Below are 25,140 nucleotides of genomic sequence, written 5' to 3'. Positions count from 1 at the left end.
CGTACCTGCCTAAAATAACCCTAATTAAAAAAAGCAAAGGCTTTACAAATCAATGTCAAGCATTTGTACTTCCTAAATCAAAACCAATCAAACCACAATACAAAACCTAAATCATATTTCCAAATTAAAAAAAAAAAAAATTATAAAAAAAAAAAAAAAACATTTCCTCTATTTGCATCATTCAGTAGGCTACCTTTCCTCTATTTGGTTTCAATTGAAAAACTTAAATTCAGAGAAAAGGGAAAGAGGAAAGCAAGCATACCTTGGCTTTTGGTATGGAGTTTGATTTTCAATTGAAATAATAACATGTAGAGAATGAGTCGCATAGAGAGGAAAACCAAAAGATGTTGTGGCAGTGATTTGCAGTGGCAGCCATGGTGGTGTGGTAGTGGTGGGAGAATCTAAGTTTTGGGTTTTGATTTTGGGGGAAGGAAAGGGTGAGTTTTAGGTTTAGGGGATGGAGAAAAATCCAATTTCTTGGCAAACAAACAGAGATGGAAAGTGAGAGAGCGAGAAAGTGAGTTAGGGCAACAAGGAAAGAACCTTTGCATGCAAATTCAAGAAGAGGCAACACGTCAATCCAGATCAAGTTGTCGCCAGAGGGAACGGTGGTGCGTTTAGGTACAAAGACCTCCACCACCGCATCATCTACCATTTTTTACTGATTAATGCTTTTTAGGTTATTTTCAGTGCTTCAGATTCTCTCTCTCACTGTGTCTCTGAGTCTTTGCTTTGCTTTAGGACTATGTTGGCCTACGCAAATACAAAGTGCTTTTGCTTAACAAAGAAGACTCAATTTTATAGTTTAAAATATAAAAATAAATAGAATCTAAAATAAAAAGAAAAAGAAAAGAGTGGTGACGTGGAAAATTGTGGAAGATTCAAAGGCTTCGGTTTTATATATACTAGCATTTAACCCGCGCAATGCGCGGATCATTTTACACAGTATAAGACAATCAATATAAAAGTTATTTACAAAAACACCGCACAAATAATACTTTTGTATATTATATATATATATATATATATACACAGATGTCCAAAAAAACACAATTGAATGATGATTCTTTCTTGGACCAATCCAATTATGATTCTAAAATCATAACATAATTGAGTACTAACAAAATATATAGCAATACTACTACATGCTTTTTTGGTAGGGATATTCAGTTGAGAATAATTTAAGAAACAGGGTAATATACACATAATGCCTTGGACAATGTTTCCTAATAATTACTATCAATAGATATTAAATGAAACTGGTGCAATCAATCATAGAGTAAATATAAATTGTATCAATCTTCTCTATAATAAGCTAGGAATGCAACTATATCTATACATCAGATATATTTGTTTCTCTCTTCAATTTGGAAACTGTTAAAAATTCACAAAGCATCGGTTGTTACTATACCTTAAATCGCAAACAAAATGTAAAACTTAAGGCAATGGGAACAAAATATTTTTCTCAAGTAGATTTCTTGCATCATATTCAAAGTTCAAAATAACATTTATAATATTTAACAAATGCATTATAGTATACAGTTTATAAATAAATCAGCAAGTGTGTTTTGTTGCTAGTTTAAATAATACAAAACGCATAATACAACAATACATATAAGTAATAGAAATAAAGAAATGCACTTATCCAAAAATAATATTTAATTATAATAACTACATATTAAAATCTTTCAAATATTTTATTCCTTGCTTAATGACTTCATGCTTCATTTCTAAATCTTGTAGGCCCAAAGTTGTCAACAGCCATGCCTTTGAACATTGCGTTTAATCTCGTAACTTCTTTATCGGCTAAACATATCAAAAATATCATCAGCCAATATCAAAAATATTCCTAAACCAAGAAAAGCTTACATAATGCAAGTTGAATCTTGACCAAGGAAAATCTAATAAATAAGAAAAACAAATTAAAAGTGAACATGATATGATAAAAATTCTAAGATAGCTTTGTTATATTTATACACATAGAAGTAAATGTAATATTTTAGCAGCTTGGTTATATTTATACATATAAATCATAAAGGAAAAAAAAGTAACAATAATTAATTTAAAATACCTGCAATCGCCTTTGTAATATACATTGGTTACACCTCACCCACATAAGTCAATTTTATTTTATACATGTGCGTGCACCAACATGTAATTGTTGAAACAATCAGCCACCATAAGCCTGTCTCTCATCTTCACATTTGCTTAAACCATTTCTATCATCCATATTTAACTAAAGAGAGAAATCCCATTAAGTGTCAATTCATAAAATTTTAAAATACATATAATAAGGACAAAGTTTAACTACAAACTCGCTTGTACCAATGTCAAATTTCTTACTAATTAGATGTTCTTTACTATTCAATATGAAATGAGATTTTTTGCAAGAAAATCTGTAAAATAAGAAAAAATGACCCTTAAACAGCTAAATCAAGTTGTTGCATAATACTACAATTTTACAAAGTACTATGAAATCATAGGTCAATACTTTGGTGACACTTAGTGTGAAATTATTCAAGTTTTTGAAGTGCTACATAAAATCACAATGTCAGTCAAAATTATTCAATACCTTTAGAGAGAATTTAGCCCCAATTCAGACTTGAGAATTTAGCATTTATAAATTAGAAAGCAAAGATCATCAATATTAAATTTGGAGTATTTAATGTAAAAACTGTTCATATCCTAACACTAATTAATCAAAAGAATATCTATCTTAGAATTAATTTCATTGAAATAAAACAGACATGCCTTTTCACAATTACTTGGAGCCAAACAAATTAACCTTTAATGCAATATAATCGCAATCATGTTGAAATAGTCTTTGAAGGCAAGAGTTATGAAATAAAACCTGAACATAATTAAATCAATGAATTTAGAAAACAATATATCTCTTACCCTTTTCTCTCTAACAGTTGCATTACACATTTTCTTTCTATTTCTTTGCTTCAAATTCAGATCCCCAAAAAGAAAGTTATTGGAACCCAATCCACCACTCTTATTGATCTGCATAACAAAAAAGGTAAATCGCAAGCACTTTATGCTGTTAGTACTTCCTAAGTCCAACATCTTTTTTTTAAAAAAACAAATAGGTAGAGATGACAGCAAATCAAGTGTTTTCCAAAACTACAACTTCACATTTCGTGATACACTTTCAAAACTACATTAAAGAGTCCCGGTTGACTGGAAACTATCTACATCATTAGTTTTTTTCTTTTTTGCTAAGATAGTTGAATAGAATTAGAATTTACCATTAAACTGAAATTTATTCTAGATTTTCCACCTAATCAATTTCATAATGTCTTACTTTATTTTAACTCAATAAGAAACTTTGGAAGTGTACTATCTTACATATATTGTAATAATGGTAGTGAGTACTTTATAAGAGCACAAAGTTTATCAAATTTGTTTTTTTAACATGTACACGAATGTTTCATAATGTATATGCTTCTTCTTCAATGAATAAATTCCTTTTATTCCTTTTATTCTCATACAATCATTTGAAACAAAGCTCACATGTTAAAAACATATCATGACAATGCCAATGCAATTGAGGGACTTTAGTATTAAGATTTTTAAAAAAATGCAGTAAAATGAAGAAGTTCTAAATATCAGGTCAGAAGCAAGGTTTCTGCAAGTGACCGAAACTGATCCAACATACTTAATAGATATAATTCTGAATTCATCATAGCTGGAAAAGGAAACAACAATTTTTGAAAGTTAAAATGACTAAAATGATCATTAAGGGATGCAAATGTAGATAAATTCACTGTTTGCTCAAGCTTTGAGACCAACTTAAAACATGTAAGAATCTACAACCTATTAATATTTTGTGTAAGATCAATTTTTGATGGGTTTAAAAATCTGCACCTATTACAAAGAATACAATTTTTGTCTGGGGTAAAATCAATATTTTTCATTAACACTATTTTCCAGTTAGATACCTACTTGACTCTTTTTTTTTTTTGTTCTTGATTTAGTTTTGGTTGATTGGATGAGGTTTGATCCTTCAGTAATTTCACATTTTGTTTGTTCATTTCCCTATTGCATTTAATCAATGACTATTTCTGTGTGTGAAAGAATCCTCTTCTGTAAGTAGATCAACTGTATCTATGACGTTATATAGCAATTTGTTATTTTTTTGGAACCTGTTTTGTGGTGGTTCAGCACCCTTTTGTCTTGTCATCTCACTCTAGTATGCTCCTGAGTCAGATTGAATACTTCCTTAACTTTTCCAGTTGTCATAACTATAATACCATTCACTTTCATGTTTGAAAGCCTAATAGAGAGAACCCTCAAAGACCAAAATATAGCAGTAGTCTTCCTCTGCACTTTCCAACTCTAACAGCCCCTGAAATATTGCAATCTCTTTGATTCCTACATTGAAATAATACACCAATCCAATTGCCTTTCTCAGGCTTCGAAGCTTCAATTAAGACCAAGATTTACCAAAAATACTACATCAATAATTCCAAATGCACTAAATCAAACTACATAAATATAGCATTCTCATAGACACCACCTCAAAGACAGTAGATCAGCATAAAAAGTTTCCTTCTCAAAGACAATATGGTCAGTAATAAAAGTTTCATTCTCCGTCCATAGGCATCTAATGATCCTCTATTTCTAATTTATAACCCAACTTACGTCAAAATAACTCTGCCTCCTCCACAATAAGTCAATAACACACCAAGGGAAAGGTAAACTCCAATAAGAAATTGAACTATTAATTAAATTTCATACTTGGTTACTGTGCTTGGTTGTGCCCCTTTATAGTGCTTTATTGTTAAATCTCTTACAATGGAATAAGAAGAAAAATAAGTAATTGAACTATTAGACATATTGAACTACAATGAAAAATGCAATATTTTTCATATCAATGTACAACAGTGTTAAATAATTGGTATGACAATAAACTAATTATTGAGTATAGTCAGTCCACCAATTACTTAAATTTGAAGACAATTTACAGAAAAGCAAAAGTACTCAGTATTGAGAAAGCTAATGTTTGATCTATGATAAAAATAAGTGGCAAAGTGCAGATAAAAGAGCAAAACACTGCAATATGCAGCATGCATGTAACAAAAAGTTGCGGTAGTCACGTCAAACCAAAATATTAAATCAAAAGTTTAAGAGAATGGCAAAGAGATGGTGGTTTTCAAAGATTATATTATATACCCATCTAATAAAAAGAGGAAAATAAAATTAATCAGAGGAAATACCTTGAGCATAGCCAGGATGGATGAATGGTACGATCTAATTTTGGATCCAAAACACAAAGATATAACGCTTGAAGCAGATTGGCATCAGTGGAGGAAGAAAGGCATTTTAACGTTCAATACCTTCTTATTCTCTGTGTTCTAGGGTTTTCTTTTTTCAAATCAGACCAATTGCAAACGAAAACTTTAAATATATACTGCAAAACAACAATGGTTGAAAAGAAACATGGGCAGCGAAAATATAAAGAGGGGAAAATATTTCATCAAAAAATTAATAAAAGCATAAATGAAATGACAGAGCATTATTTTTTTGGCAACACATAAATCTATGTTCTTCAGCATTAAATCGATTCCTGAAGATCTCCAGAGATTTCTATTTAGAGCGAAAACTTATACACAAAACGAATTTAACCTAAATATCCAAAAGAAAAACCAAATCTAACACAGATAACAGATTTTAAAAACCAATCTAACCCAAATTCCTTACTCAAAACTGAATCTAAACCAAAACTTGAATGCAATCCAATACAATCCAATCCAATCCAAATACCCAGACCTAAATCATATTTAAACCCAAATTTAAAGAACCAAAAAACAGAGACTAACCAGTGGAGGATACGGGATCTGACGGTGGCAGAGGCTGACTGTCTTTTTAGATTTTCTCTTTCCACTCTCTATGCCGGCCGTACGAATCTCCAGTGTGTCGCAGTATCGCTAGGTTTTTTTTCGTCCTTCCTTTTCTCTCTATTGCAGTATCGGTAGCGGAGTGATGAAGCTTTTTGATTTCATCGCCTCTCTCTCTCTGTTACTCTCCGTGCCTCTCTTGCTATTTCTATCTTGGTGCACATCTAATTGTAACCGATTAATTTTTTTTATTTATAATGAGAGGCTTTTAAACGGTGCATAGCATTGCCAAACAATGTAAGGTATCGCCTTTTTAAAGTGACGTCACTTTTCTGATAAGAAGAAAACAAAAAGTAAATAAGTAGTTATACGTTTTGAAGCAGTTACCAACGAAAACTAAATAAGGAAATCACCGAAAAGATGCATTGTTTTATTTTTTTAATGGCAGATGTGGCATTAATTTATGTAGCCATGTGGCGCAATGAGGTGCGGTCAACAAAAGGTCAAACGAGAGTCAAGGGGAGAGACTTAGGATGGGAGACAGGGGATGGGTCAGGGAGAGACTTGACAGGGCTTTAGTATCCACGGGGTGGGCACAACACTTCCCCACCCACCAGTTGTTCCATATTGCAAACTCGGCATCGGATCACTGCATTTTGGTTCTCAAAGACACTCCACCGCGTTGCAAGCCAAGACAAAGGAAGAAGCTTTTTAGATTCGAATCGATGTGGATCAATGATGAGTCATGCTCGCCAGTGGTGGAAGAAGCGTGGGCTAAAGGTATGGCACGAGCACCAATCTCCCCCTATTCCTGCTGTCTCGAGGAATGCCGCTCTGCCTTGGCCTCTTGGAACTCCTCTACATTTGGTCATGTGGGAAAGAAAATTGCTAACCTCCAACGATCACTTCAAGACCTCGAAAGCCAGAAAGATAATAATCACTTACTGGAAGAAATCGAGGACACAAGGAGAGAATTGAACAAGTTGCTGGATATGGAAGAAGCAATGTGGCATCAAAGGACTCACATCTCTTGGCTCAAACAAGGCGACAGGAACACCTCCTTTTTCCACACTAAGGCATCAAGCAGGTACAAACACAACACTCTCCTGGGGATTAAGGATATGGAGGGAGTTTGGAGAGATGATGTGGAGGTGATTGGGAACGTGTTTATTGATTATTATAAATCTTTATTTACATCTTCCAATCCAACCGTCAGTGAGGAATTGATTGTTGCCATTCACCCGAAGGTGTCAGCCCACATGAACTCCTTTCTAACGAGGGACTTTCGTGCAGAGGAGGTGACCAGAGCTCTGAAACAGATGTTCCCCACCACAGCACCGGGCCCAGACGGGATGCCCCCCCTATTCTACCAGCAATATTGGCCTACAGTTGGTAAGGTCATAACTGAAACTGTATTAGATTTTCTAAATGTTGGTATCACTCCTCAAAACTTCAATGAGACACATATAGTGCTAATTCCAAAAGTAAAAGACCCAAAACATGTGCAGGACTTTCGTCCGATTAGTTTATGCAATGTAGCATACAAACTTGCATCAAAAATCCTTGCAAACAGGTTGAAGCCTTTTCTCCCAACCCTGGTGTGCGAGAACCAGAGTGCATTCGTGGCGGAAAGGCTGATTACAGATAATATCTTAGTGGCATCAGAGACCATGTTCCACATCAGTCAAAAAAGGAAGGGCAAGGTTGGGGAGATGGCACTAAAATTGGACATGAGCAAGGCTTACGACCGGGTGGATGAAGATCTCCAGAGATTTCTATTTAGAGCGAAAACTTATACACAAAACGAATTTAACCTAAATATCCAAAAGAAAAACCAAATCTAACACAGATAACTGATTTTAAAAACCAATCTAACCCAAATTCCTTACTCAAAACTGAATCTAAACCAAAACTTGAATGCAATCCAATACAATCCAATCCAATCCAAATACCCAGTCCTAAATCATATTTAAACCCAAATTTAAAGAACCAAAAAACAGAGACTAACCGGTGGAGGATACGGGATCTGATGGTGGCAGAGGCTGACTGTCTTCTTAGATTTTCTCTTTCCACTCTCTATGCCGGCCGTACGAATCTCCACTATGTCGCAGTATCGCTAGGTTTTTTTTCCTCCTTCCCTTTCTCTCTATCGCAGTATCGGCAGCGGAGTGATGAAGCTTTTTGATTTCATCGCCTCTCTCTCTGTTACTCTCCGTGCCTCTCTCGCTATTTCTATCTTGGCTCACATCTAATTGTAACCGGTTAATTTTATTTATTTATAATGAGAGGCTTTTAAACGGTGCATAGCATTGCCAAACAATGTAAGGTATCGTTTTTTAGAGTGACGTCACTTTTCTGATTTGTCAATACGACCTTAATTGTAGGCACTCACTTTCTCTCAGCTTCGTCTATTATATATATATAGATAAGAAAATAGTAATTCAAGTTTTTGTTTTTCTAAATATCGATCTAAACAGAACCGTAAATGAAAGTCAATATCTGTGAATTAGGAATAAATTACGGATTCAAAATTAATTTTTCTTCGAAAAATAGAAACTATCGAGATACAAAGTAAATTTATATAAATAGGCATGCTTGAAGCGTATGGTGTGATTCCATCACGTAACAGCAAACAACAAGAAAGAGAGAAGACTACAAACAAACTCTTTAACAATGGCTACCCCAAAATGTTTCCTTGTGGTGCTTTTTTGCATTGCATTAATTGTTGTGAACTCAGGTAAAAGTCCCTTTACAAACAAGTGCTATGTATATGTTCCATAGACTGAGTAAAGAAACAAGCATGTATTAGTTTGTTTTATTGTATGTGATTATATATGAAACCTTTTGCTGCAGGGCTTGCAACTGCAGAGAGTCCACCGTGTGGTGGGACATTGGTTTACCAGGCCATGTTCAAACTACTCCGACTGTGATAAGCATTGCCGCTCCACTGGATTTAGTCAGTGTGGTGGATTTTGTCGCAGCACTAAGGGCCTCCTACACCTCCAGGAACAGCTCCTCCTCCAGAGGGGAGAAATTTATTATTACAGAGGCCCCTCCTTCTCCAAAGGTCCCTAGTGCTTGTCTATGTAAAGCTTGAAATGGACTATGGTCACTATGTTAAGCTTTTATTGTATTTCCAGATTGAATAAATGGAAAATTCTTTTGAGGTTTAATTTGAATGGAAGTATTTAAAGGGTATGATTTTGTTTTCCTTTTTTGATTTTTTATTTATTATATATATATAGTTAAAATGAATTACAAAGTTTGAAAATAATTTTTTAATGATAAAATTTAACGATGGATTTATAATTTTTACATGTAGATTTGAAATGAACACATTCAAAATGTCATTTCAAATCCAATTACAGGTGTTTTTGTTAGAAATAATCTCAAAACTCAGTTCATCATTTATTGTTAACTTCATGTCAAATAATTTTATTTTAAAAGTTGTGAGTCCCCTTTTCAGACAGTTTCCGGACCCAATGTTGATGTGGGACCTTGGGTCACTAAAAATGGGGACTGGATAGATGTTGGGTGAACTGGGCTTGGCTTACCGTGGCCTATTTGGACCGTTATATGAACCAATCTGTGCACAAGACAAATGAACTCTACAATATATATATATATATATATTGTTTGAGTAAAAGAAAGAAACAATAAGTACACAACATAAAAATAAGCAATGATAGCTGTGAATGCTTCAAAAAATTTATATTTGATTAAGTCAATTGTTAGAGTACATTTGGTCCCACCTTGTGAGAATACTCCACAAGGTCCAACAAGCCTCAAAGATCACAGACCTGGCTAATCCCCTTTGGGTTCCTAAGACTTATGAAATTTGAGTCTTTTGAATTTGAGTGGTGCCTTGAATGTTTTTGCTATTGGACCTATTACAATGCCTCTCCTCTCTCAATGAACTCAACTTAAAGCTTAAAACTCTCTTCTTGTCTATTTTTTGGGTCTCTTGTGCGTAATGATGCCTACCTCCTCATGTTTCCCTTGCTCCTCTTTTATATTACTCTTTGAAGACCTTGAATTACAGTTTTATCCCTTGCTTCTCTTGGTAACAAGGCTGAGTCCCTTTGTTTGAAACCTTGGTGGCTGTTCCTTTCCTTGTCTTCTCTCATTTCATTCTTCTGATAACTCACTCCCTGAAAGTGCATTGGTGGATTTTCTACTCATAGAAGCTTACTTTTCAACAAATTAGGTCCTCCTCTAAGGTCAACATCCCATGGTCTTCTTCCAAGGCTTTAAAAGGTTATTTCGATGGCTTTAAAAGGACATTTCGAAGGTCCTAGAACCTTGATGTTGACCCCTCTTGGCTTGTTCTTTTCCTAGAATTGGCAAAGATTCCTCATTGCAATGGTTGAGCTTGAAAAGCCTCTGACCATCTTTCCTCTTACTACATGTCCCTTGCCTTACACGAGGTCGTCAATTGTCCCTTTCAATTCTCTCTACCTCCCAAAGAGCTTGATTTTGATAGGACATCCAATAGCTCTTTCTTTCTTTTCCCTCTTTCAAAGATACATATGATTTGGGTATGATCACTCTCTCTCTTCTTACAGTACCTCTTTTAATGCTTTAAATAGAGTCATTTTTGTCCCTCTTGAAAATAATGATAACTCTAACGTAATTGAACCTAAAATTGAAAATGTGAGTGAGGCTAACAATGATAAGAGAAAATCCATTCTACGAGCACCCCCTAAAGTAGTTAAGAAAAAGACTAAGTAGAATGATCATCGATCTACCAACAAGAAGTCTCAACAAAAGAAGACACATTTCTGCCATTACTATGGAGCATCTAGGCACACTGGTCCAAATTGCTATAAGTGGTTAGCCATTCAATAAAGCAGTAGTGTGTCATCCTTTGGGAGTCAAAATCAACTCCATCTCTCTTTGGCTCTTCTTGGAGAACTTCTTAAGGCTATCAAGTTGCTCTCAAACTTCAATGGATTTAACTCTTCTTCTTATCTATCTGAACAAAAGTTTATGCAAAAGAAAGGTTCTCCATCCAGGACTCCCATCTGGAAGGAAAAAAATTCCAAGTGATTTTTTCACTTTCTTGTTCTCATGCATGGTCGTTTAGTGTATTTTGAGTCAATCTAGTTTTTGATGTTTTATTGTGTTTGTTTTGGTACCTTGTTTAATGTTTTTTTTAATAAAAAATATTGAAAATACAAAAACAATGTGTGTTTATGTATATTGGTACTTGTGTACCTTGAATGGCCTTTAAAACAAAGTCTCTTAACTTCGTATTTAATAGGCCAAGAATGTATTGGTTCCTTATGATGAATTAACCAATTAATTAGCCAAGTTCATTAATTAATTCAATTAGCATGCAATAAGTGTGGTAGCATAAAAAAATCACCAAGTTAAAATGCAATGGAAAATAAATTAACATGGTGATTTGTTTACGAATGGGGAAAACCTACACGGCAAAAACCCCATTAGGTGATTTTAAGGTCACCACTCCCAAGAATTCACTATTATCACAACAAACGGTTACAAATAAAGGAATCCCAATACCTTATACTAATCTTTAATTAAACAATTACCTCAATACCCAATTAGACTTGTTCTATAGTGACAATTTCTCCTTTCGATGCGCGGCTCTTAGTATGTGACTAACCAATTCGATGCGCAGATCCCAGTACGTGGCTTTCTCACCAACTTGAGAAAGATGTTGGCCGCAAAGTTCTTCAGTTCATCAACACGATGAAGATCACAAAACTCCTTGGTTACAAACTCTAAGGAGTACAAACACAACAACGTCTTGAATAGAAAGATGAATTAGGGCATATGTCTCCAGTTCACAATATGCTTGTGAAAGACTTTTGCATTAAGATGCACCAACTGTGACGGCCCTTAAAACAATCCTTATATATGTTTAGGGTTGTGAGAAAAGAAAGCCCAAACATCTATTCATGGATTAAAGTGAAATTAGATCTAAAAGACTAATTTTCATAAACCTCGACAGATACACTATCTATCGAGCAACTATCAAGCATCGGGCTTAAACAGCCTTTTAAAGATACTAGCTGTCGAGATAGCTGTCTTAAAATCTAGCACTTCTTCACTTGATTGTTGGACAAACTTGTATGGCTTTAACACTTGAACTTGAAACCTTATTCCTTGAAGCATTAAACACATCCTAAATCTACCCAATTACAAGTAAAGTCTGTTTTGTCAAAGGATTAGCCAATTCTATATTGACATATGTTCCTAACATGGTTCACATATGTCCTAACAATCTCTCCCTTTGGCAATCTATGACAAAACCACAACAAACAAATGAACATATGAGAGAAGTCATAAATCACTCAACTCATACTCACTTTTTTAATAAAAGAAAATCTATCCTATCACAAACTCTTGAAAAACTTTGCAAGAAGAGAATTCGTGGCAAGAAGACTTTGACAACCTGTATTTTTGAAACACTTTAAACAAAACTCATGACGGCATCTTAGTGCGAAACAAAAATAAAAGATTGCATACAAATAATAAGAATCATGTGCATAAAGAGAGAAAAGAAACAACACATGTAAAGATAGGTGAATAACATACATCAACATATATATATACATATATATCCAAAGATAAGTATAATGTATGTCAAATGGTCACAATGCTGGTATACATGAGGTAAATGTAAAAGAAGGAAAAGAAAACACATAATAACCTCACTACATCCCTCAAAATATAAACATTCCCCCTAACAAAAATCTCCTATGCTAACTCTCCTCCTATGTACATAAATACTTTCATATCGAAAACTACTCCCCCTTTTTGTCACGAATGACAAAGGGTAAGTAAATCAAGCAGTCATCTCGTCATCACTGGGCAAGCTAGTATCCTCATCCTCATCATCATCATTTTTGTTGGAGTCACCATCATCATCCTCATCCTTAAATGCCTTTGGAGAAGGAGAGGGAGACTCTATGAAGCCACCAAGGCGAGCCTGTTGTCGAGCAATATGGCCGACACGGGTGTTCACTTGACATAACTCATCACTGAGTGTGTCAAGGCGAGCATCCATGTGCTGCAGCTGTGCCATGACCGCCTCGAGGATTACACCACCCGCCAATGAAGAATGCGCAGATGTGGAAGGAGCGAAAGAAGCTGGAGGAGTCATTGTCTTTATCTGCGACTAGTTTGGTCAAAGCTGGGTCTCGCTCTGTCTAACGGTAGCAGCGTCTATGGCATGTGACCAAAAACTGAGGAGACTCAAGATAAGACACAAAATCTGCGTGATAGTTGAAGGAAAAATGAGCTTATCACGGGTCACTGTATCCCTATAGACATTTATGAGGGATAGAATGAAATGAGAGGAAAAATCAATGGTAAGCCTCTCAAGAAGGGACAACAAAAATCAAGTACGAGGCTCTGTGATAGAGTTATAGTGAGACAGTGGATGGAGAATGAATTTCATCACCATGTTAAGGAACCTCGAACCTTTTGCAAAGCTTGAGCAAGGGGTATTTTGACGGTCACCCCAAAATGAAGGTGTCTCACAGAAAAGAGACGAGAGTTCGTCTTTGGAACAGGTAGTGCCTCGGATACAATATTCGTAGTGACTATGATGCGTGTACCTCGAACGCAGGTGATAAAATGAGGTACAGAACAGTTAAATTTGTGTATATTGGACTAAAACTCCTATATGATCATGGAGTGACAAGTGGCTAGGATGCCATACAGTGACTTCCAACCTAGCCTATAGATGACAATGGGAAGGTCAGTATTGGAAAAATCCAATAGAATGACTTGGCGTTCCTAATGAATGCCTCATCATGAGAAGTTCTCTGAAAATTCCTTATGGGCTTTATCATCACAGAACTTGACGTGAGATGGAGTGGGGTCCGAGGGGGAAGAAGAAGAAGATGCCCCTAAATGAAAAGGGTTCTAGGATGGAGCAAATTTGCATTTTGGTGCCATAGAGCAAACTAAAGCAAGAAAGAGAGAGAGAGAGAGAGAGAGAGAGAGAGAGAGACACGTAGAAAAGAATCAAACAAATCAATATATGAATATAAATAATTGAAGGTACATGTGCATGAAAATATAGCACACATCTATAATGCATGAAAATATAGTTAAAATGCAAGTGAAATGTAATGCATAATGATTTAAAGTCATTTAAACAAAAAACTGTCCCAAAAATTTCACAAAAACTCCAAAATTTTGAAAAACCCCAAAGTTTATCAAAAATCCCAAAAGTTAGGTCAAAAATCATGAAATGCTTGATAAGAATAGAGAGAGTAAGATCATACCAGATGAAGAATTGATCTCTAGACTGAAAAAAAATTTGGATTAGAGGTTTGGAGTGAGAGAGAAAGGTTTTGGGAAAAGAGAGAGACGTTTTCTGTTGAGAAAGATTGGTGAGAAATGAGAGAAAATCGAGCGGACCCCATATATAGAAATCCAAGTTTCTCGATGGATCGAGAGGTGTTGAGAGCTGTCGAGAATTAAAAAGCAAGAAATAGCAATCAAGTAGCTATCGAGGAGCTATCGAGAGGTCTCTACAGTAAAAAGGGCTCAATGGATCGAGAAGTTATCGAGCATCTATCTAGTATCCAGAAACTTCCTCGATGGATCAAGTAGCTGTTGAGAAGCTATCGAGATTGAATCTCAAGAATCTCAATGGATTAAGATTACGATAACAACTATCAAGAAAGGAAGCTCAAAAGGCTCGATAGATAGCCCAGCTGTCGAGAGGTATCGAGAAGCTGTCGAGATTGCTTAAAAACAGTTTGTCAAAGAAGAGAAAAACACAAACATGAATGCAATCAAACATGCTACTCAACTAAAGATCCAAACAACATTTTGAGCTCTAAAAAACATCTCTCATTAAAAAAAAAAATGTCAAGCATTTAGATCCAAAACACACACACAACAAGTCTAAACAATTTTATATTTTAAAAAAAAGTTCAGATAGTTTAGTGAGCATACATTAACACATATATTCCTTGTGATGGTTAAATCACATTGTACTTGCACATGTATCAAGAGTAGCAAAGAATGTTGTGTGTTGTGTGTGAAAAACATCGCAAGATTGCATAAGTTTCTAAATGTTATGATGATTTAAGATATGAAAAAATCACTTTAATATACACACAATCATAACTATTTGATGGGGACTATCACCTTTGAAGTACATCCTATAACTCCGACATCTCCTAGAAGACACGCTTGCAATCATATATAAACTATTTTAATTCTTTTTTCTTTTATATTTTTTTCTTTTATATTTTTTTCTTTGCATATTTTTCTTTTAAGCAAACCATGTATGGGCATATAAGAGAGAGAAGAGAAATACCCAATGATGTTAATCTTTTGACATTGCACTTTTGCTATGCCCAAGCATACAAATGTCATTTCATGATTGACAAGCAATAGTGATGAGATGGTTATTTATGCCTTTCTCTTAGGATTTTCTAGTCCTTCCTATTAAAAAGAGTGGTACGAGTGTTAAGCACAAGAGATTACTTAATTTTACTTGTCACAAAAATAAGCTATAAAGCTCACTTGCTTAGTTGTGCATAGAGATGCTCATCTAAGCTACAAAAGATATAAAGTTTAGAAAATTTTTTTTCAATGGCCATCCAAGATACATAAACACATTGTTTTTGTATTTTTTTTTTCTTCTGATTTTTCAATTTTTAAATTTTTTTTTTTTTTTTTTTTTTTTTTTTTATGAAAAACAGAATAAAGCAAAACTAAAAAATAAACAAACAAAAACATGTTAAACAAAGCAATGCATAAAACTAGACTGACTCAAAAACAAGAAAGCAAAACACATAAGTAATGCAAAATCAAAAACAAGAAGGGGAGAGAGAAAAAGTGACTAAATCACTTGGAGCCTTTTTTCCTTCCACACCTTGGAAGAACCTTTTTGTTTTGCAAACCCTTGATCCGGCGATGAGGGGGAAGAATTGAAACCATTCAAGTTCGAAAGGAACATTAGGTCTTTGAGTAGATCTCCTAAAGGAGCAAAGGAGGATGGAAACTAATTCTAGTTTCCCGATGATATCATACTATTGCTCTATTAAGTGGCTAACCTTTGTAGCAATTAGGTCCAGTATGCACAACTGCTCCACAATGATGACAGAGATGCTGCTTCTTTTATTTCGGCTTTTAAGTGTTTCCCTTCTTAGTCCTAGGGTTTTTAGTCTCTTTCTTATCTAACTTAGGGGGTGCTTCCAAGATAGATTTACCCCTGTCTATGTTCTCACTAGGTTAGGGTTTTTAACACTATTGTTTTTAGATTCAACATTATTAGTAGGAGAAACAAAAACATTAGTACTAATAGAAGCAATACTAGGAGAAGAGAAATCATACCATAAATCGGTTCAATCGGAAGCAGATTTCTGAAGACTGAGCATCTCATCAAGCTTTGCACTTGAAGTCCTCTCCAATTGAGCTCTGACTCAAAACAGCTCTGCTTCAAGATTCTTGGTCTTCTCAGCCAAGAAATTGTTCTCAAATCTTAGTTCTCCAATGGTCTAATTGGCTTCATCAAACTTTCTTGAGATTTCTTCTCGTTCAAGCTCCACTTCACTGAGCTTCTTGGTGGCCAACCTATACAACTTCTTATGTTTTTTTGAGACCTTGTATAATTTTGTATAGGCTGTGTGGATGTCATCTTGTTCACCCATCTTCTCAAATTTAGACCCCACCAAGCCCTCTTCATCATCCGAATAAGATACGTAGGGCACTCTTGTTTCATATGCCTAAAGCCTTGACACCCAAAGCATTTTGGTCCTAAGGGAACAGTGTACACCACCATCCCTAGCATCCTTCTTTCCTTTGTCCTGGTTCTTGAACTAAGATGAGCTGGACTGCTTGCAGTCTTTGTCAAATCCTTTAGCATTGGCATTCTTCATAAACTTTTTGAATTGCTAGGTGATATAGGATTTCATTTTAGAATCTTCATCATCTGAAGACTTATCAGTATCACTGTTCTTGGCCTTCAATGCCATGCTCTTGCCTTTACTAGATTTCCTAATCCTTGTCAAAGCCAACTCATAGGTCTGCAGATTGCCAACCAGCTCTATCAAAGGAATTTTGTCAATATCCTTCGATTCCTCAATCGCGGTGATCTTGGCATGAAATCTCTCAGGTAGAGATCTAAGCACCTTTCTAACAATCTTGGATCCGGGAATGGTTTCCCCAAGATTAAAGGCTGAGTACGCTATGTTCTTGAGCTTGGCATAGAACTCATCGAATGACCCTCATCCTCATCTATCTTAATCTCTTCAAAGCTTGTAGTAAGCCTCTGAAGCTTTGAATCCTTGACAGCCTTAGTTCATTCATATGTTGTTTGGAGGATGGTCCATGCTTCCTTAGTAGTTTTAGTTAAGTATATCTTCTTGAACTCCACATTTGTGATCGCACTGAATAATGCATTCAATGCCTTGCTGTTGAAATTTGCCGCCTTGATCTTAGCATCACCCTAATTGGCCAACGCTTCCTTCAGCTTGGTTCAGCCTATCTCCACAGCTTGCCACACATTTTCATCTATTGGCTGTAAGAAAGTTCTCATGCATACTTTCCAGTAAGCATAGCTAGTTCCATCAAATATAGGAGGTATCATAAGAGATTGCCTTCTATCCATGACAAATAAGGGTCAATGGATCACATAGCAAGATTAACCCTAATCAGAGTGTGCCCGCTTTGATACCACTTGATAGGCTAAGAATGTATTGACCCCTTTTGATGAATTAACCAATTAATTAGCCAAGTTAATCTAATTAATTAATTCAATTAGCATGCAATAAGCGTGGCAATACAAACAAATCACCAACTAAGTTAAAATGAAGCGAAAAATAAATTGACACAGTGATTTGTTTATGAATGGGGAAAACCTACATGGCAAAAACCCCACTGGATGATTTTAAGGTCACCACTCTCGAGAATTCACTATTATTAAGTTCTAAAGACTTAAGATTTAATACATTTAGAACTTTAATGTGTAATGTTGGCAAACCATGATCAAAACAGGTTGTTTAGTCTTGTTTAGACATACTCAAAATTGTATTACTTATGTAAAGTTGGAATAAGATGATGCAGGATTTAATAGTGCTTTCGGCCTGGTTCGATTGATCGAAGTACAGGCTCGATCAATCGAAAATCAGGTCAGATGCATTTTTTTTCTGCAGAATTCCAAGTCAGCCCTAACTCCTAAAATGTTTAGGTTTTCTGTTTTTGCCCTAGGTATATAAGGCAAACTCTAGCCATGTTTTAGAGGTTGCTCATATTGTTGTTTTGTGTAAATCTCTTCTGAGATCTAGAGGAGCTTTCCTTTACACAAAGTTTAGGGTTTTCAAGGGTGAGATATTATATACACTGAAAGTTCAAATAGTGTTGAAAACACTATGAACGTTTAGACCCCCAATTACAAATTACCAAATCAAGCTTAATATCAAACAATTAATGTGCGGAATATGAACATAAGCCAAACACAGAATTGATAAAAAATCTAAGCCAATTATAATCACATCAACAACAGAAAATAAAAGGCAAAGATAAAGGGAAGATAGATGCAAATAAAGGACAACACGCGATGTGTTATTGAAGAGGAAACCGAAACTCTCAGCGAAAAACCTCACCGCCGCCCTTCAAGGGGTCAATAATCCACTAGAAAATGTAGTTGGGATACATAAACAGCAATAGACTCTCCAAGCCTAATCTATCCAGGTACCTAAGCCCTTCAAGCTTCTTGCTCCAACGAGGTTGCGCCGAACCTTTTTCTTTTCTAGCTTACCGGATTCCGCTATAACCCATAACATCAACCAATAACCATTGATCCCTTCCAAACTACTTCCCTTAACACCAAAAGACCTTCTCACAGACGTGGGTGTGGTGAGAAAAGGATTTGGTCAAGAACCTCTCAAGGATGTATCAATGGAGAGGAAGAGAGTAGAGGAATTTAAAGAGTCTTTTAGTGAAGATTGGGGATGAGGTAATCTTGTTTTTCTCTAGGGTTTTTCTCTCAAAATTCTCTCTGAAAGCTCTCTACATTTCGTAGGAATGAGGGGTATTTATACTAAGGTGAGAATGGAATGTGAAATGTTAGTTTTTCCCAAACAAGGCAAGTTGGCGGCTTGGTCTCGCAACTTGGTTGAGTCGCGAGTTCAAGCTGCAAGCTAATGGCCTGGCTAGCCTAGGACTATTGTCATGTGGTGCGACAACTGGCGCGACTCTTCAGCTTCTGGCATGCTTGGCACGTGAGCAACTTCTGGCGACTTGCAAGCTGCGAGTCGCGAGATCCAGTCGCGAGTCCCTTTTTCTTTGTACAATCTTGAGCATTTCTTCACACTCTCTTACTCACTATCCTTACAAGATTCCCACCTAAATACAGGGTTACTAAATGCTAAAATACACGCAAATTTGGCACGAAATAAAGCCAACAAGATGGTTGATTAAATTCAACCTTATAATCTCCTCCTTTGGCTATTCCATAACAAAACCCTAAAACAAACTCTAAACTTAACGTATGAGTTGGGAGCAGTTGGAAAACTCATCACACCTAACTCTAGAATCTGTGAAGCTTCTTGAACCATAAACCAAAACATCTCCTGAAACATAATAACACAACATGATCATTGTATGCAGAAAACTTGTACTGCATATGGAACAAGTACAATGTGATTAAGCAAAAATGGAATAAACACAATGTTCATTCTTATAAACCATGGCTTGACCAAACAAGCAATCACTGTAAGAAAGTGATCACAATGTTCATTCTCACTTGGAATCAACATTAGGACATTCAAGTTGATAAGCACAAAGCAAATCACTTGAATGACCAACACTCAACCAATGCACAATACATGAAGTATATGGATCTAGGAATAAAATCCTATAAGGGCACAAGAGTGAGAGTACTTAAGTAAAATGCATAACATTTAGCTTGAAGTACAAAGCAACATAGCATAAAGGCTACATAAGCATGGTACAAACCATAAAAGCCTACAAGCATGCATAGAAACAAACCCTAAAAGTTACAAAAGCAACATGGGTACAAATATAAACTAAGAACCTTAAAAACCTACAAAGGTAGCAAGTACAAACTATAAAGTATTTCCCTTATCATATCACTCCTCCTATCATGAATCATAGGAGCTGTGATGAACTTGGAACATATACACTTGTAACCTGAAACACTTGCACAAAACACATTAGACCCTCAAGGTTAAGTAAGTAATAAACAGACAAGTATAATGTAACAAGTAAATTGTGATCAAGTAAACATGATGTGAAACATGTAAGCAACATGATCAAACACCAAACACCAAAACAAAGTTTTCTTATAAGCTTGATGTCTTCTCCCCCTTGGTATATGCATCTCCCCTATGGAATATCTCTCCCCTTACAAATGTGCACGAGAAATAGAATTTCTCCTCCTGAGAATATGCACAAGGGTCATATAGAAATGACAAAAACTCTCCAATATACTCTCTAGAGTATACTCTCCCTCTTTTTGTCAGAAATAGACAAATGGTCAAGGAGAAACGAGGGCAAGAGATGAAGATATGAACAATGATTATAATACATGAGGGGTGCAAGATGAATGAGAAAATGAAATTCAAACTTAAGACATGACATGCTAGGATGAAGAAACAATATATGAATTAATGCATAACAAGGGTAGCAAGGTGTGTGCAAGAGTTGGCAAAGTGCAATGCATGACCAATGCATGGAAAATGCACATGTGGGGTAAGGTGTGTTAAATACACAACCAAAGAATTAAACATGTTCCTAATGAGGAAACATAAGAAATCCCAAAGTTTGATACTCATTGGAGTCCAAACAAGCGAGAAAATGCCTAAGAGGCATTTTATCAAATACCTAGCATGCACACTATGAATTACAATGTAAAACAATGCATTAACATCATGAAATCCACCCTTAATACATGATCTTTTTGCTGTAAAGGGCCAACATCCAAAGCAAAACATTAAAAGAAACCAATCCCATACAAAATTTTGACCAAAAAATAAGTTTTCCCAACCCCTATAATGAAAATCCCAACCAAGAGCACAGAACTCACTAAAACATAATCCAAGGATCCAAAACAAAGAAAAGAGTTTTAAATTACCTTAGAGATGTTAATGGAATGAAAAACTATTCAAATTAATTGGGTTTTGATTAAAAAATAGTGGTAGAGGGGTTTATGATAGGATATGAGAGGTTTAAAATAGGTTTCCCATGAAAAGCCATTTAAAAAGCTATTTCTAGGCATTTGGCGACTGGGCAAGTCACCAAAACAAGTCGCCAAAACTCGCAACTTGGTTTGGCAGGTTGTAAGTCTCCAAAATGAGTTGCCAAAAATTTTGACACTTATTTTTCAACCCGGAACATGTTTAAACACTGAAAAACAATGTAAGCACAAAGCATTAACACAAAGAGTGATAAAAATCACTTCCAAAAACATATAAAATGATTATTTTTTTTTTTTGGATTGATCCATATAAAGATGAGCACATATACATCACATTTAAACAAGTACAATCGAACAAATGAATAAGACATTCATTGAACATTAGGCAAATGTGTTGTGTGTGTGTATCAAGTGTGGAATAGTCCATAGTCTAGAGTGAAGCTTCAATGATTAATTCAATCAAGTCATACACAACTAGTGCTAAGACAAGTGGTCTATCTTAATTATAGAAATGAACATATATGACCTCCCACAAAAAAAATGATTACAAATCTTAGAAGCTTTTCATTTGGCTTCTAAATAAATCATAACATTTGATCCATATTGAATCAATACATCTCATTTTGAGATCGATGCCTGAAATTTTTGATATTTCAATTTGATAAATAAGCCTTTAGCTTTTTGGGCATCATACATTTTATTTTAGTCGCTTTCCCTTTTTCCTTGTCAAATACTAGTATGTGCAACAGGCTTTTGCAGCTCAATATCTCTTTTCATTTGGAGATTTACATTTGATGAGCTCTTTAAGCAAAAACGACAAAATAAAGAGTGTGAAGATATATAAGCACAAGTCTATGCATGTCTCAAAACCAACAAGACTATTGACTAATCATTCATGACAAGCTTGAAGATCGATTTACAACAATCACACAAAGATGTCAAGATTCTTTCCACAAAGATATAAGTGCATAAAGAACAAGTTAAACTCGTAAATGCATAAAGCCATTTGTACGAAGGTACAAGGCAAAACTCACATGTGATATGTGCTCACACATATACGATCAAACTTTTTAAAATTTTCACTTTTTATGTGATTTTGGATTTTTACTCACACAAAATTAAAACATAAAAGTAAGATCAAAACAAAAGCAATGCATACAAATAAATGCACAAATGCATGAAGATATGACAATCAATGCATAAAAGGTTGTACAATGATCGAAAGAATTAGATCAATGACCAAAAGAGCAAAAGCTCAACCATAGGAACCCTTCCTCATCCAAACAGAAGGATTGTTTGGAATGAGTGTCTCAAAAGAAGTGAGACAAGGGTTGGAAGAATGAGAACTAGAGATGCACATAGTCAAGGAGTTAAGTGCATTAAACACTTTCTTTAACAACATTCTACTATCACTCAAATCTAGTTTACCATTTTTAGCACAACTTTCAAGAAGCTCAAGTTTCTTTTTTCTTTTGATTCTTTTAAAAGCATGAAACTTAGAGCATTGAGGTCTTAGATGACTAAAGGCACCACAATGGTGACAAACAATGCGTTTAGGTCTACTAGGCTTTTTGGAAAGGGATCTAGCAACATGATTTTGTTCTCTCTTCAACTTATGACTTCGAGGTCTTATAAGACTAATCACACCACAATGGTGGGAAGTTGGAACAAACTTAGATCCATCTGAAGCCTTAAGTCGAGACCTAAACGGAGGCTTTGACTTAATAGTCTTTCTCTCCACCTTTTGATTTCTTTTGTGTGAAGGAATGTACATCGATTTGTCATTTGAGGTAGAACACACAATAGGCACAAAATTGGGTACCATAACATGGCTGCAACAAATATTTTCACCCTTTTTAACAAGAGGTTTAACAATCAAACACTCGACATGCATCTTAAGAGATTCATTTTTACATTTTAACTCATCAACAAGTTTGTTAGATAAAATTAGTTTAGCATCCAATTCCATATTAAAACATTCAAACTTTTTCAGCTTTTCAAGAGAATTTTCAGCAAGTTTCTTATATTTTTCAACCAATTTGTTGGATTCATTAAACTTAACAATTAAATCATCATTTTCACAAAATAACTTGTTCAAATCCTTTTGAAACTTCTTAGCATTTTTCTTCAAGAGTTTGATGTTAGGAATATCAACAACACCCAAGGATTTATGTAGCATAGCATCACAATCATGAGGATTATCACTCATAGAGGCATTTTCACAAACACGTGGCATGTTACATTCATCAACGTCCAAAACATGCATAGAGGCATACAAAATACTATCCATGGCAAAAAAAACACAAGGAGTCAAGGATCACATTAAGGTATTTAAACCACAACAAGTGCACCCGCTCTGATACCAATTCAAAGTTCAAATAGTTTTGAAAACACTATGAACGTTTAGACCCCTAATTACAAATTACCAAATCAAACTTAATATCAAATAATTAATGTGCGAAACATGAACATAAGCAAAACACAGAATTGATAAACAATCTAGGCCAATTATAATCACATCCATAACAAAAAATAAAAGACAAAGATAAAGGGAAGAAAGATGCAAACACAAGGACAACACGCGATGTGTTATCGAGGAGGAAACCGAAGCCCTTGGCAAAAAACCTCTCCGCCGCCATCCAAGCGGTTAATAATCCACTAGAAAATGTAGTTGGGATATATGAACAACAATAGACTCTCTAAGCCTAATCTATCCAGGTACCTAAGCCCTCAAAACTTCTTGCTCCAACGAGGTTACACCGAACCTTTTTCTTCTCTAGCTTACCGGATTCTACTATAACCTATAGCATCAATCAATAACCATTGGTCCCTTCCAAATTACTTCCCTTAGTACCAAAAGACCTTCTCACTGACGTGAGTGTGGTGAGAAAAGGACTTTGTCAAGAACCTCTCAAGGATGTATCAATGGAGAGGAAGAGAGTAGAGGAATTTGAAGAGTTTTTTAGTGAAGATTAGGGATGAGGCAATTTTATTTTTCTCTATGGTTTTTCTCTCAAAATTCTCTCTGGAAGCTCTCTACATTTAGTGGGAATGAGGGGTATTTATACTAGGGTGAGAATGGAATGTGAAACGCCAGTTTTTCCCAAACAGGGCAAGTTGGCAGCTTGTCCTCACGACTTGGTTGAATCGCGAGTTCAAGTCGCGAGCTAACGGACTAGCTAGCCTGGGACTTTTGTCCTGTAGTGCGACAGCTGGCGTGACTCTTTAGCTTCTGGCATGCTTAGCATGTAAGCAACTTCTAGCAACTTGCAAGCCGCGAGCCACCTGTGAGATCCAATCGTGAGTCCCTATTTCTTTTCACAATCTTGAGCATTTTTTCACACTCTCTCACTTACTACCCTTACAAGATTCCCACCTAAATATAGGGTTACTAAATGCTAAAATACAAGCAAATTTGACACGAAATAAAGCCAACAAAATGGTTGATCAAATTCAACCTTACATACACCTTGATGATCAACTCAGTTATTGCCATTGAAACTTAAAGAAAAACAAGCGTGGGTGCTTGTACTTGCTAAAGAATCCAAGAAAAAAAAAGTCTGTGGTCTTGGAACTTGCACGTGGTCATGTTAGTAAGTTCTACTAGTGGGTAATAATAAGAAGTCGAGCGTGGGGGCTTGTAACTCTTATTGTATGAACTTCGATTCTTTCAAGATAGTGGATTCAAGTTTACCTTGAGGATAGCTAGGTTAAATCCTCCCCAGGTTTTTGCCATATACTTTCCTAGCTCATCATATCTTTGTGTTATTTATATTTCTACTGCTATATACTTGATATGATTATTTGATTGTGATAACCTAGATTTTCATAATTTGACTAAGTTAATCACTTGGTTAATTAACTAGGTTAATCTGGTTGTGTTAAGGGGTCTAAAAACCGTTCAAGTGGTATCAAAGCAGGTAGCTCTCTATTTGTAATCTTTTGATCTCTGAGCTGATCCTTGACCCCTGTTGTCATGAAACATGGACATTCTCTGGTTATTCCTCCTCACTTTGATGGGAATAATTATGCTTATTGGAAAGTAAGGATGAAAACATTCTTGAAATTAGTTGAGAGAGTCTGGAACTTTGTTGAATACGGATGGGAGAAGCCCACTACTCCTGTGAGTGAGTGGCAAAC

General features: G+C 35.5%; 1 long non-coding RNA gene and 1 other non-coding gene across 5 annotated transcripts; one reads left to right on the top strand and one right to left on the bottom strand.

Annotated features, from left to right (window-relative positions):
- Nucleotides 1-1,492: 1,492 nt before the first annotated feature.
- LOC112033115 (uncharacterized) lies at nt 1,493-8,117 on the bottom strand. 4 transcript variants are annotated; one of them, XR_010631619.1, is made up of 5 exons: nt 7,852-8,117; nt 5,223-5,416; nt 2,899-3,006; nt 2,072-2,236; nt 1,493-1,806 (listed from the first exon to the last, which is right to left on the bottom strand). It is a non-coding gene; the product is annotated as an uncharacterized LOC112033115 (long non-coding RNA). The 4 variants fall into 4 exon arrangements; XR_010631618.1 differs by having other exon boundaries at nt 5,223-5,360; nt 7,852-8,116; XR_010631617.1 differs by lacking the exon at nt 7,852-8,117 and adding an exon at nt 5,826-6,088.
- Nucleotides 8,118-8,329: 212 nt separating this feature from the next.
- LOC112021005 (uncharacterized) lies at nt 8,330-9,041 on the top strand. The gene is made up of 2 exons (XR_010631609.1): nt 8,330-8,580; nt 8,697-9,041. It is a non-coding gene; the product is annotated as an uncharacterized LOC112021005 (transcript).
- The last annotated feature ends 16,099 nt before the right edge of the window (nt 9,042-25,140 follow it).

This window comes from Quercus suber, unplaced genomic scaffold (assembly GCF_002906115.3).
Source record: "Quercus suber isolate HL8 unplaced genomic scaffold, Cork oak 2.0 scaffold_227, whole genome shotgun sequence".
In the NCBI taxonomy this organism is placed as follows: Eukaryota; Viridiplantae; Streptophyta; class Magnoliopsida; order Fagales; family Fagaceae; genus Quercus; species Quercus suber.
Note: the sequence above shows the minus strand (reverse complement) of the source record. Positions and strands in the feature narration are given on the sequence as shown.